The sequence below is a fragment of the Belonocnema kinseyi genome, chromosome 1, assembly GCF_010883055.1.
Source record: "Belonocnema kinseyi isolate 2016_QV_RU_SX_M_011 chromosome 1, B_treatae_v1, whole genome shotgun sequence".
Classification (NCBI taxonomy): Eukaryota; Metazoa; Arthropoda; class Insecta; order Hymenoptera; family Cynipidae; genus Belonocnema; species Belonocnema kinseyi.
Window position 1 is genome coordinate 104,335,408 of NC_046657.1, and position 15,721 is coordinate 104,351,128.

The following is a 15,721-nucleotide window of genomic DNA, read 5'->3' on the forward strand; positions in this document are numbered from 1 at the left end:
ACGCCAATTAGCACAAATGGTAAGTTCCGACAGTGCCTACAAGTGTGCCTACTGGCCGCTAGATGGCAATACCGGTTTCATATGTATACACCTGGTAGGGTAGTATCAGATATTATCGGATTGTAATGAATAGTATCGAATGTATCGGATAGTATCGGATTGTAACGTATAGAATCGGAATTTTCTTATTTAAGACGAACAGTATCGGATAGTGTCGTATAGTATCGGATTATATTGGAAAATATTGCATTATATTTTATAGTATCATATAGCATCGAATTGTAATGGATGGTATCATATAATTGTGGATAGTATGGGAAACTATCGGATAGTATAGGATACTATCGGATTATAATTTATAGTATCAAATAGTATCGGATTGTAATGGATAACAATGAAATAATCGTATAGTGTCAAAAATATCATTTAGTATTGGAAAGGTTTGGATAGTATCGCATAAAATCGGATTGAACGTCAGTATTGAAATCAGTATTAAGGACATGTGATACTTAGAAAATTGTCGATTTTACCAGTTTTAAGTTCCGACGGATTTTTTTCTTTAATAATCAATATTTTGTCTTAAAAATTTAGGACATGATAGCGACCATGCTAACGGACGTCCCCACACACTTTTTTTTGGTTTAATTCAAAAAAGTTTTAATTCAGCAAAATCTGATTAATTTGAATAGCGCTTAGGAATTAGTATCGATTTTACCAGTTTTAGGTTCCGACGGTTTTTTCTAGAATAATCAATATTTTGTCTTCAAAATTTGGGAAATGATAGCGAACATGCTAACGGACGTCCCCGCACACTTTATTTGTGTTTTTTTTTCAAAATTTTTTTTGATATTGCTAACAACGTGTGTACATTTGGAGGTTATGTATGTTACAATTCTCCTGTGCGTTACTTCCAAACTACACAATATTTTTGGCCGAAAACTTTGGACTTGCAAATAAACATAGTAACTAATCTCCCAGAACTAACCCTTTTTGCAGGCAATCAAAAAAGTTTATTTCATAAATAATTTCCAGATTATCGGAAAGGCAGAGATGAAAAACGACGTAACCTCAAAATAATAGATATGCATAAAATTTTTATTTAGCACAATAAATTTGTTTTTGTTATTATCCCTCAAAAAAGAGTTCGGGGACGTCTGTTATGATATTTTATAGCATCTCCGAATTCAGTTTTTGAAAATTTTCATTTTTGTGAAAAAAAAGCCGGGGAAACTGTAAGTATCACATGCCCTTAAACGCTTCGGATAGTATCTGATAATATCGGGTTTTAATTTACAGTATCGATATTTTGGCATTTTATTGAATAGAATCGGATAGTATCGGATCGTATCTGAGAATATTGTATAGTACGTATCGGATAGTATCTAATACTTTTGAATAGTATCGAAATAATTCGATAGTATCGGAAAGTATCGGATAGTATCAGATAATATCGGATTGTAATAAATAGTATTGAAATTTTCGGATTTTACTGGGTAATCTCGGATAGCATCGAATATTGTCGGATTGTAAGAGATAGCATCAGAATTTTGGGATTTTATCGAATAGTATCCTACCGTATAGTATCTGAGAGTATTGTATAATATGAAATAGTATTGGAATGTAATAATATGATATGTATAATATAATATCAAAAGAACTAAATAGTGTTGAAAATATCGTTTAGCATCGGAATGTATCGTATAGTATCGGATAGTATAGAATAATATCGGATTATATTGTATAGTGTCAGATTGTAAAGGAAAGTATCGAAAGTATTGGATACTATCGGAAAGTATCGGATAGTATCGGATTCTAATGGACAGTCTCGAAATTTTCTGATTTTATTGAATATTACAGGATAGTATCAGATAGTATAGGATAGTATTAGAAAATATCGCTTTATATTGTATACCCTCACATCATGAGATATCGGCGGGATATCCCATTCATCTTCCAGGATATCGTAAGCATATCCCAGGAGATCCTAGGAATGTCCCAAGGATATCTCAGAATATCCTCAGGATATCACATTAATGTCCCAATTTTATATGCCAAGGATGTTCCCAAGATATTTAAATTCCATAATTTATAGTATATTACTAGAAATTCAGATATATCTACTGCCAATTATATCCGCGGGGCAGCGGTCGTGACGTCAAAGAGGACTGCATCCAATCTCTCTCTCTCTCTCGCCCCCCCCTCTCTAATCCAAAAATTAATTAAACTATTTGAAGCCGTATTGGTTTGTAACAGACAGTTGGTGGCAGCGGTCGGATTTACAATTTTTGATCCTACTTTTAATCTGCTAAATTAATATTTTGCTTCTAAAAATTGCATTTCCTATGTTTGTAATTTTGACAGGCAATCCGCGATTGCCCAAAGACTTCTAAAAGTTCCGTGCGGATTTCTCAAAATTAGAATTAAATTTGATTTCACAATTCCCTGCTGTTGTACAACTCTGAAGACTTTCTGTGGACTCGTGAATATTTTTTGACAGAAAAATGTTACATTCAGTTTGATTTAAGTAATGCGAAATTTGCAAAAGTTTTGTAAAATTTAACAATTTTTCTTACTAGTATTCTTAGCTGAAAGTTCAGTTTGATTGCAAAAAGGCTAGACACGCCCACCGGGAGTCGAAACCTTTTCTAAGGAATGTCCACCACTGATGATTTGGACGAACCATACCCACCTCCTGCTTATTACTAGAAGCCTGTTTTTGACCAAAGCTCTATAGCACCTAGAAATATTTTCATTTTCATATAAATACTTCTCTTTTAGTAGACATGTTATCTTTCTTGGTTTAAAATTCAAATTTTTGATTAAAAATGATTTTGTTTTGGTTGAGGGTTTAACTATTTTCTTAATTCATCTTTTATTTTTATTGAATTCAAAGTCTTATGATTTAAAATTAAAATTCTTTTCAATTGAATTACAAACTAATATATTATTTTTTGAGACATAATCTTTCTTGGTTGAAAATTCAACTCCTTGGTTAAAACTGGAACTTCTTCGTTAAGACTTAAATTACTTGTTGAAAATTTATGATTTTAGATATAAATTTTCATATATAAAAAAATTGAATTTTTTATGAAAAATTCGCCTCTTTTGCGGGAAATTTGATTATTTTGATGAAATTTTAAGTGTATTATCTGGTGGAGACGGAAAAGTTGACAGTTTCGTCACTGTCATTAGAAGAATTTAATTATGCATATTTCAAATATAGATTTAAACTTCCTTTGTACTTATTTTATTTAATTTGCTATAGACAAAGAAGAAAAAGTTTCGAACATAAGAAAGGGCCTGTGCTGTCAATATAATATACACATACTTCCGCTATAGTAAATATTAATCTGCTAATAAAAATTTAACACAACAATCAGGAAAGATTCGAAATACCAGAAAAAATATAAAACAGTAATACAATATTATAGTAAAAAAAACATTATAACTACAATGAAACATTAGAGTAATTATATAAGGAATATTATTTTTATAGTCATAGATTAAAAACTGAAATCTTTGTGACATAATATTGTTTTTCATAAATTTGATTATATAATTTCCGCGCGAAATGTAATGCTCATAATCATTTACAGTAATTTGACGTTGAAATAACAAAATTTGAAACTTCCAAAAAGTTTGAGGTAAGATCAAACACCACACTATTACAATTACATAAAAAGCATCACTAACTGTCTTAAACATAAACTTTAGGTTATACTTTATTTTGCAATGATTATAAGGTACCTAGAAACACTTTATTATCTTTAAAGTTATTACAGTTGAATTGTGAATACCAATTAAACTTTCAACACGGTATCCTGAAAACTTGCATTTTGTTACTTGCGTAGTTTCTATCCGCTAGCGCGAGTTGCATATTTTCTATTCCTCCTTACCAGTTGCGTAGATTCTATTTGTCAGCGCGAGTTACGTAGATTCTATACGTCACCGTGAGTTGCGTACTTTCCTTTAGGACCCATCGATATACACTAGTCATAAAATTGAGTACATCAGAATTAAGGACGTATTTCAGGCTCTCCAGCCTCCCTAAAAACAATTTTTCAAAACAAAAGTGCTGATAATATACAAGAAAAAGTGTTTATCAGTTTGTAGTATTTTCTAGCCGTCAGAAAATATCAAACGCTTTTCCAACAGCCGCCCCTAACCCTCTAAAATGACCATATGAAGAAATGTGACATTAAACTGAGAATAAAGTACATCAGCAGTTTTTGATGTTCTCGGACCGTGCCTAAACATTGTCTGCTCTATGTCGGAAAGGGGTAGTCTTTTATGTTAAGGAATGTAATTTTTCATGATAAAGGGGTTTTTTTTTTTAATTGCACCGGGGGTTATGCAAGAGCCTTAAATGAGCCGTCAATTGCTGTGAAAGTAAAAATTTGATATAACCAATATTTCTACGATGGTATAACTAGCTTTACGTAAAGCTGGCAGTACTATGCATTTTTTTGAAAAATGCAGAGCCCAAACAAAACAGTTGAATTTTCAACCATATTACTTAAATTTTCAACTAAAAAGATTAATTTTCTACCGAAGAAGATGAATCCTAAGCAAAATATCTCAAGTTTTAACCAAATAGTTGAATGTTCAACCAAGAAAAATGATTTTGTTTCAGAAAGGACGAATTTTTAACAGAATATACATTTTTAAGCAAAAACTTGAATTTCCTATTAAAAAGATTAATTCTCTATAAAAAAAAAATAATTTTTAACTGGTTACATCAATTGTTCACTAAGCATTTTGAACAATTTTGATAAATGAATAATCATACGTTTTATTTACGAGAATTAATTTTCAATTAAAAATAAAACTCTATAAAACAGTTTAATTTTCAAACCAACAATATGAAGTATCAACAAAAAAGTTAATTTGCAATCAATCAGTGTACTTGTAAACCATTGGATATAATTCATTGGATAACTATTCATTTGCAAAAACATTATTTGCCAATGTCGACCCGTTTATGAAATTTTTTCTATTTTAATTGCAACCTTTATGTGCGGCAACTCGGAATTCACTTATAATATGGTCATTATACCTGTGCAAATTCTAAGCCCAGATAAACATGATTTTTTAAGGAAAAATATAATAGTTGATATTTCAACAACTAAATATTTTAATTCAAAATAAACAACGAAAAACAGATTTAACCAGCAAGGACGAGTTTTTAACAAAATACCATTTATTTTTTTTAATAGAAAACGAATTTTCAATAATATACATACATTTCGAGTCAAGTAGTTAAATTTTCTACCAAATTGTGGAATTTCCTAACTAAAAATTCCATTTTTCTACAAAACAGTTGCATTCTCAACCGAAAAATGTGAACTTTCAACCAAAAAAATAATTTTCAAGCGATAAATATTAACTTTTAATCAGACAGTTGCATATTTAAAATAGATGAAATTTTTCGGAAAGGGGTGAATTTTTAAACCAAAAAGCTGAACGTTTAACAAAATATTTTAATTTGTATCAAAATAATTCTATTTTGGACCAAATTATAAAGTATTTAAAGAAAAAAATTAATTTTTAACCGAAAATTCAACAGCATACTTTTCAACTGAAAATGTTGAAGTTTTAATAATAAATAGTTGTATTTTCTTATAGGGTTCTTATCAAGTTAGATTGCATATAAGCGGAAAAATTAAAAGAGGAGAAAGACTGTAAAGTCTGCAATAAAGAAATAGGAATTTTGATGGACAAAAATGAGAACATTTTTTATCATTTTCATTTTTTGATCATCATCATCAGTTCATTTTTAATACTTGAACAATTTTATTACATTATTTTGTAAAATATGTATTACTATTTACACTATTTTTATCTCTAAAATAAAAATAAAGTAAGAATAATATAAAAATTATTGAAAGATAGGATGTTATTGGTAAAAATACGCTTAATTAAATCTAATAGCTAAGAAAATTCTACTCATAAATACAAGCGTACAATATTCCATTAACATCATATTGTCAACTTTTTGGATATTCACCCACGCTCAGAAAACGATTTGGCTGAATCAACAAAATTTTTGTTTGCTCAGTCAATAAAATATAGATACCATATTATATGAACAAAAATATATTTAGTGAACCCAACCTATTGTTTAGTCCTTTTAAATAAATCTTTTAATAGATAAATATTTGGTAGGTTTCACCAACAAATTTCGTTATGACAATAAAATATTTTGTTGAGTGAAAAAAAATTTGCTAAGTTCAACCAAATTTTTATGTATATTAAAGAAAACTGTTTTTTTTATTTTTTATTTAAGACAAATTTTTTCTGAATGCATACCTATACTATAATAAAGTGTAAGTTTAAAATTGCATATTTTCATCCAATGGACATTGTAATCGCAAGAATCTTTATGATTGGAAGAAGTAAGGGAAAAAAAAGTTAAGCACACTTGGCTGAATCTTATATTACTTACGGATCGAGCGGCTGAAGCGAGGAGGACGTAGGGGTTGGCTTTTTGTCGGTTGATCCAATATGCCATGCCGTGCCGTGGCATCCAGCTTATTAAATCGTGTTCTCTTAAATTGCCTATTAGGTTACCTATAATGGGCGATAGACGAAGACGGAACATTAATATCCGACAATAAGGAAATTATTGCCAGCCAAGGCCTCATCGGCTACCAGTGGTTCCCAATTCTCTTCACATCAATATCTTTCAGTATTATTTTATAGACACTATCTTATTAATAATTTTTATATTTTCTTTTGGAAAAAGCCCGATTAGCGCCTGACCAGTGTACCCGGCTAGGTATGTTGACCAAAAATACCGCTATCAGTTTTAAGAGGAACATTTCTGACTGGCACCCGATCAGCACCCGATCAGCACCCGACCAGAGCAGTATCCGTCTAGAAATTGGAATCAAGCATTGCCCGAACAAACAACCGGCCAATACTTGACTAACAACGTTGACCATATATAGTTTTCCTATTAATATTCGATCAGCACTCCAGTAGAACTCCACCAGTAACCAACCAACCAGTTCGGAATTTGAGGAAAAAATTATGCCCGTCATGTACCCGAAAAGAAGCGACCAGGTAATTTGACAAAATGGTTTGACCTGCACCTGTTTAGCGCCCAATCTGTACCTGATAAAACCCTTATTTGTAGCTTATCAATGCCTGAAGTGCACGCACCTATAAATGTTAAGAAAAAATTGCTTTAATAAAACCGGACTAGCATTCTTCTTGTAGTAACAAGAATGACAGTAGTAGCACCTTATCAGAACCCGATTAATACCCAGATGGTGCTCCATCAACATCCACCTAGAAATACAAAAATATATATATACTAAAAAACGCCCAACCGGAACCCAGAGAGAAATTTTAAATAAACAATTTCTCGGATGTTTAAGTAAAAACTTCTATAAAAGAACTTAACTCATTGATAAAGGAAAGTAATTATAAAGAAAGAAAATTGGTAAACCCAATTCATTTAGAGTGAATTTTGTTGAAAAAACACAATCTTCCGGTTGAAAATTGACGAAAATCTGTATTTGTTTATAAAATTTATTTAATTTAATTACAAAAGATTTCATCTAACAAAGTCTCCTACCAAATAAAATCCTCTCTGAGTAATTAGCAGTCGATTTCGTAAAAAAAATATAACCATTTGTTGACATGTAGTGGTGTTTTGAGTTTTTCTTAAAAAAACAGAGACTTATTGAGAAAATAACATAGGAAACGCTGATTGAAAAAGAATAGCAACTTTATTTGAAAACAATTATGCTGTAAAAACATAATCTGATAGTCGAAAATTGACGAAAATTTTTATTTGTTCACCAAATTTATTTTTAGAAAATAATATTGTCGCCTGACAAGGTCTCCTATAATAAAAAAAGTCCTTTCTAAGTAACGTGTATCCCGAATCGAAGATTGCAATATAAAGTCTTCAAGTATTTTTAACCTTGAAGCAGAACTTCCACTCAACATTTTGGTAATATAAAAATAAATCATTTCTTCAAATGTAACCTACTGAACAATAACCACCAAGAAAATGCAATACAAAATTGTATTGATAGGGCCCGCCCCGTAAAACTTGATTTTGCATCAAATTAAAATTTTTTTTAAATTAACAAATATAAAGAAATGCCATTTTTTCTGTGTGACGTTCCCGATGTTTGAGAAACTAAAGGAAAAATGTTGCAATCACCTTCATTAAATAAGTTAAGGTTATTTTAAGATAATCTTGTATCGTGATTTAATAAACAAAATAAAATTGTATAAACGAATTATTTGTTGAAAGTGTGTTTTCTATCATTTTAAATGATTTTACGTTTTTTTTTCAATTTATATTGCAAACATTATAAACAAATTTAATAATCAAATGCATTCTTCAGGCATTTATCATCGACAAAATTTGATTTTTTTCTATGTCAGTTCTTTTTATTGAGAACTTCATGATGATTTCAAAACTATTCATAAATAATTGATAAATTTTATGTGATTTATAAAGCAAATCAATTTTAATCTCATTTATAAGCCGAAAAAGTTTCGCATTAGGGCAGGTGTTCTTGAGACAAGTAAACGTCGTCTTAGCCAAGACAAGGCTAGACTGGAGACAAGTAAACGCCGTTTTACCTGTCGCGGCCATAAACGTAAGACGAAGGCCTATGTCTCAACTCAGTTTTGAGACGCAGCCAGATATCGATGTCTTGGAGATGAACTCAAGACATAACCAAGTCAAACTCAAGTCGAAGCATTTTTACTCGAGTTAAGTTCATTAAATTTTAGAGAAATGGGGATTCCCATCTGTCAATTGCTTTTTGCCCGTTTTGCTAAATGGTAATAAATAAGTTCTAAATCGTCTACAATAGTGTGATTTATTTCGGAGGAGATATATCAGTAACAAACAAATTTTTTTCATGTTCTCTGTTGTTGATTCTACATATTTTACCGAAATTTGCTCACATCAGCATGACGCAATCGACGAGTTCAGAGTTATTTTCCTAACCTCGGTGAACCCAGTGGGCACCGGAACATCCTAAAGACGTCCTTGGGACATCTTTAAATGTCCTGGGACGTTCTTGGACCTTGGCGTTTAAGTCCCAGGGTTGTTATAAAGACAACTTTTGGACGTCCTAAAGACGTTCTATGTCTGGCCTAAGTTATCCCAAAGATGTCCGCAGGGCTGGTCCTAAAGACGCCCCAAAAAGACCTATAAGAGACATGATTATTTTTTCACGCTAAAAAGTAAAAAATCTCCTTCTGGGCACCATGACATCAAAAGGCCGTCCTAAAAACGTCTTTATGTGTCCTACGACATTGTAAGTGTAATGTGAGCCTTTAAGAGTATGAAATTCAATGTCGAAACAGAATAATATTGTAGGGCTTTAGAAAAGCAACATTTTTTTCTGCCGACTATTTTCATATCGTGCGTTGCTTCGCTTAAAATGTCAATTATCTGAGTACTATGGAAAACCATACATAGAATTTTCAAAAGATGTCATGCTAAAAAAAGTTTTCATGATAACATTGTGAGTCTCCCCGAAAGAAGCATTTTTTTACTTCTGACTTTTTTTCATATTAGTCCGGGGACTGGGTATGTCCCCGTATGCATTCAAGAGGCAAAAGATAAAAACCAGTTAATCTTATATATTTTGACCTGCTGAATCCAATAGTACCGGTTAATTTTACGAGAAGTGGATGGGTTTTGTTTAAAACGCAATTGTTTAAACAAATATGAAAAAATGTTTTTTCTTAACGGAACAATTTTTTTTAGAAAATATGAACAATTCTAAGCATAAAAGTTCTTTTGTAAATTCAAAGTTTAAAATTTGATGTTTTTTGCAAACTTTGAGTATCGATTATTTTTAAATAAAGAAGCAGTTTGTTCTTTGCGAGTTCCTCTACCTATTCATTGTACGCAACATTGGATTAGCCAGTCGGAAGCCTAGTTATCACAATTTACAAGTAGCGCCTTTTGTGCGCGCGACACAGGGACGCACACTCCCTCCGCCACCGGGATAGCGACGGTCTATTTTCTTATTAAAAACCGCTTTTTCTTCATTTTAATTAAGATTATGAATTCTTTAGTATTATTTTCAGTAAAATCTACATTTTCCAGTTCATCTAACTCAAGCCCACACTCCACCCACCCAATCTCTTGAATAACCCCTCCCCCCCCAGTTGGGATAGCAACCGCTACTTTTCATACATGGTTTGTGTACCCCTGGCGCGACAGTGCGTTTGACGCTTATGGCTGGCGAGATATTCGCAACTATAAAGTTTGTCCCGACTCTTTGCAGTCAATAAATCAGTTCTTACCAAATCATTATTTAAAATCTCGATTAGAACAGTATGTATGCACACATTTCTACGTCCTTTTTATATACTAATCATATATTAAATTTGGTAAACATGTAAATATTTTTAAAATATCAATGCATTTACTGGATAAATTAATTGGATCTACTATTTCCGAATGTTTCATTATGCAATATAAATCGAACATTTTACGTAACGTATCAGCAATTTAATTTTTTGAAATTTGTTGGCGCCAAAGAAAGTTTACAATTATTACCGCCTTTGAGCGAATTTGTTCCAAATTTTTGGTGTACAGCTTGCACTCGAACAACATCATGTTGTTGTTTAGAAGCCAAAATAGAATGTTATTCATTTTGCTTGTGTCAAAAAAAAGATACATGTAAAAATAAATTTAATAGCCTGATGAACAAAACTGAGCAGAAAAATATTTATATTTTATATATTCTGATATATATGAACAGTGTATGATATTTAGTTGATAATAAAGCAATGTTTATGCATAATAAAATTTAGTAAGAACTGATCGATTGACTGCAAAGAGTCGAGACAAACTTCATACTTACTCCAGTAAGGCCGCGAGTACCTCGCCAGCCATTAGCGTGAAACGCACTGTCGCGCGCACAAAAGGCGCCACTTGTAAATTGCGATAGGTAGACTTCCGGCTGGTTAATCCAATGTTACGTACAATAAATAGGTAGAGGAACTCTCAAAGAACAAATTTCTTCTTTAAATTAAAAAAAATATTCAATAGGTTAAGAATAATCAATACTCAAAGTTTGCAAAAAACGTCAAATTTTGAACTTTGAAAATGTATTACTTTATAAATATGCATTTAGCCAAAAAAATTACAGGAAAACTTTTATGCTTAGAATTTTTCATATTTTCCTTAAAAAAATTGGTCCCGTTGAGAAAAACCATTTTTTCATATTCGTATAAACAATTGCGCTTTAAACAAATCCCATACACTTCTCGTAAAATTAACCGGTACCACTGGATTCATCAGGTCAAAATACATGAGATTAACTGGTTTTCGTCTTTTGCCTCTTGAATGCATACGGGAACATACCCAGCCCCCAAACTATACCATGCGTTGTTTGGCTTAAAATGTTAATTTTCGTTTGTTTTTTAGGATTTTGTAAATGCTATAACTCTGACAATTTTGATTTTATTGAAAAAAGTCATATCAATAAATTGTTCGTGTTTCAAAGTACTATGGACAACCGTAAATAGAATTTCCAAATCGGGAAAAAACATGATTTCGAAAAATTTGAAAAGCCCAAGTGCGAAGTCACATACGGCCCAACATTGGCGAATAGTCGGCAAAAATATTGCCAAAGCTCGGCTGCCATTATCGCGCTAATGACGGAATGATAACTATGGCCTTGACTTGGCAGCCAGGGCTTGGCTGCCATTGTCGGCCCAAAACTGGCTACGGTCTAAGGATATGACAAAAAAGATATTTAAACAATAAATATTAATTGATTCCGAAAACTTTGAATATAAATATAAATAAATCCTGTTTAGATTGAATACATATATTACATTTTGAACATTATATTACAAATAAAATTTCTAACGCTACGGGGTATCGAACCTACATTCATATACCTAAATCTAACTCCTAGCAGTATGGCGTGCTAACCACTCCGCTAAGCCAACAAGTTGAAACTCTGTGAAAAAGCCATCCTCATAAGATGTAGTTCAGAAAAGTTAAAGAACCAAATTTTAAGCTCTCTTTTTCTAATTATTTATTATTATGCGACGTTGTGTAAATGTAAAATACACGAAATGTTAACAGGAATATCAATACAATAATTTTTAAATAAATCATTTAAATCGATTACAACTTTTTTTCGCGTAATATTTCATTTTTTCCGTTGTAGCCTGCTTTACAACTTTTTGCAATGACAGGAAATGTAATTTTTCATAAACATGAAAAATTTTTAATGACAGAACTTAAAAAATTTCATTGTGAACTTTGACAATTTTTCAATAAATTTTTTTTATCTTTCGTGTAAGATTTGTTTATTAGGTGCTAAAACTGAGACTTGGCGAAACAAAGTGCCGATTCTGGGTTAAGCATTGGTGGAGAATCGGCAAATATAAATAGACAAAATAGGCTGCCAGCACTGGCTCAACATTGGGCCGATTTAAATAAAACATGGTTTGCTGTGGTAAAAGTGACACTTGGCCCAGTAATGTGCCGTCACTGGGCCAGACGTTGGCTGATCCTCGTGAAACATGGTTCCCCGTAGTAAAAGTGAGATTTGGTGCAATACAGTGCCGATACTGGGCCAAGAATCGGTGAAGGATCGGAAAATATAAATAGCCAATATAGGCTGCCAGCACTGGCTCAACATTGGGCCGATTTAAACAAAACATTGTTTCTCGTGGTAAAAGTGACACTTGGCCCAGTAATGTGCCGTCACTGGGCCAGACGTTGGCTGATCCTCGTGAAACATCGTTCCCCGTAGTAAAAGTGAGATTTGGCGCAATACAGTGCCGATACTGGGCCAAGAATCGATGGAGGATCGGAAAATATAAATAGCCAATATAGGCTGCCAGCACTGGCTCAAAATTGGGCCGATTTAAACAAAACATTGTTTGTCGTGGTAGAAGTGACACTTGGCCCAGTAATGTGACGTCACTGGGCCAGACGTTGGCTGATCCTCGTGAAACATGGTTCCCCGTAGTAAAAGTGAGATTTGGCGCAATACAGTGCCGATACTGGGCAAGGATCGGTGGAGGACCAGAAAATATAAATAGCCAATATAGGCTGCCAGCACTGGCTCAACATTGGGCCGATTTAAATAAAACATAGTTTGTCGTGATAAAAGTGCCACTTGGCTCAGTAATGTGCCGTCAGTGGGCCAAACTTTAGCTGATCCTCGTGAAACATAGTTCCCCGTACTAAAAGTGAGACTTGGCGCAATAAAGTGCTGATACTGGGCCAAGCATTGGCGGAGGATCTGAAAATATAAATATAAATGCGCAATAAAGTGCCGATACTGAGACAAGCATCGGTGAAGGATCAGCAAATATAAATAGCCAATATAGGCTGCCAACACTGGCTCAACGTTGGGCCGATTTATATAAAACATGGCTTGCCGTGATAAAAGTGACACTTGGCCACAGTAATGTGCCATCACTGGGCCAGACTTTGGCTGATCCTCGTGAAACATGGTTCACCGTACTAAAAGTGAGACTTGGAGCAATAAGGTGCCGATACTGAGCCAAGCATCGTTGGAGCATCGGCAAATATAAATAGCCAATATAGGCCGCCAGCTCTGGCTCAACACTGGGCCGATTAAAATGCCGATATTGGCCCAATAACTTTAGCCGACCTTTGGCTGCCAAAATTGGACCAACACTGGGCCTTATATTCAGCTTTTTGGGTCCTGAAAAAGTGTGCCGAAGCAGAATCCAATCTGATCAATCTTTCGAAAGTTAAAGTGCCTACAGAATACTACAGACTACAGACAAACAGACAGACACCTTCATAAAAATAGTTTTTTCTGACTCAGGGCGTTTCAAAACGTGGAGATTTGATGAAAACCGACCATGTCAGATTTTACACAAAAACAATACAATAATCTTATCAACCCCTTTTAAAGCTCGTTTAGGTACACCGTGATCCTTTATAACATCCTGAGGTCGTCCGTAGGTTGTCCTCAGGACATCCTTGATAGTATCCTGAGGACGTCCGTAGGATGTCCTCAAGACATTCCTGACAAAACTGTCATATATGAATATATATTCATATATGAATATATCATATATTAGAATATATGAATATCCGTACAGAAAATGATTGAACTTTGAAAAAAGTGGTGTCACAAGTTTTCAAAATATGCTCACTTTTTGAATTTGTATCCAAAATGACTGTCTAACGAACTTTACCTTCATTGAAGATAGTAAAAGAATTTACCAAAGGAAATGGAATCAGTCAAGTCTTTCGACATTTATCGTGCTAACAAAAAAACCACCCACGGATGGACAGGCAGACACATTTGTAGGAACCTTTTTTCGGGTTCAGGGGGTCTCAAAACGTGGACATTTGACAAAAACAGTGATGGCGAGAACAGTGATGGCGACTGTGTGGCCAGGCAGAAACGAGCAACACTGACTAAAAGTCGTTGTACGAATAGGATAAGATGCTCAAACTGAAATTCGCCGGCGTGCGCGCGCAGTCCTCAAAAGTACTTCATTACAGAAATTTGATTCTTTTAATTTATCAGAATTTCCTAACTCAAATCGTAATGTATCCTGTATTATAGTTTTTCAGGTAATCCTAGTAAGGGACTCATCATTGTCCTAAAAAAGACCACTTTACCGATTTTAGGGTTGTGGTATTTCATATTTCACACGTAACCTAGTGGAACTCCTATGCGGATTGAACTTGAATTTTGAACGGAAATCACATAGGATGTCTTCATGGTGTCTTTATGTCCTAGGGACATCCTTACGACATTGTCCCATGGATATCCTTTCAAGACTTCCTTAAGACGACGAAATGCCAGACATAGGACCTTTTAAAGACATCCTTAAGACGTACTAATAACATCTTTAAGATATACTTTATGGGACTAGATTAGAACGTCTTTATCACGACCTTATGACGTCTTTTTGTAAAAGACTGAAGACGTACACAAAAAGACGTCTTTAGGATAACTTTAAGCCAAGTGTACTCACAGGGAAACTTTCGTCGAAATATGTTTCATTTTTAACCGTTGCAGGTCTTACCTGCAACAAATTTTAACCTTTGTTTTTCCTGTGTTGTTTTAAATCTGATGTCCCGATTTATAGTTCGAATTGTTGTCTGCCGTAGCAGACAACAGCTTTTGTTTCATCGTAGGATAAACCTTCGCCAAATAGCATGCAACAAAATTTAACTTTATTTTTTTCTGTGATTGTATTTGTAAACGGGTTTTTTTGGGATTTCCCTTCCATTAGAGATTTTTTGGTAATGAAATTAATTTCAATTGGGAACTTCATGATAATTCCAGTATTCATTGCGGGAAACCATTGCCTTTTTCAATGCCAGGTCTTTCATTGGGAAACTTCATTATCATCTTAGTAACATCCGTTGTTGATACATAATTAGTTGGACCTTTAGGTAGACGAAACAACTAAATAGCGACTTAATAGTGCTACGATGCGAGTGTGGCCCCTGAACGAGGTTACATAGCACGACTGCATGCTCTGTGGTGCGAGAAACACCCGGGGCTATCGCACTTTTCGCATTAACATCTGCGAAATCATGCCGAAGTACTCCGAAGAGCGATGCTCTGTGATCCGGAGAAACATCAACACCCAGGTTTCACTTAAGCCTAAAGATCTGGCTGAAATGGATGACGAGCTTCGTGGACATTTTTCCGAAGAATCCGATCTCTGGGCTATCAATTATTGTGTGTATAATGCAGCGAGA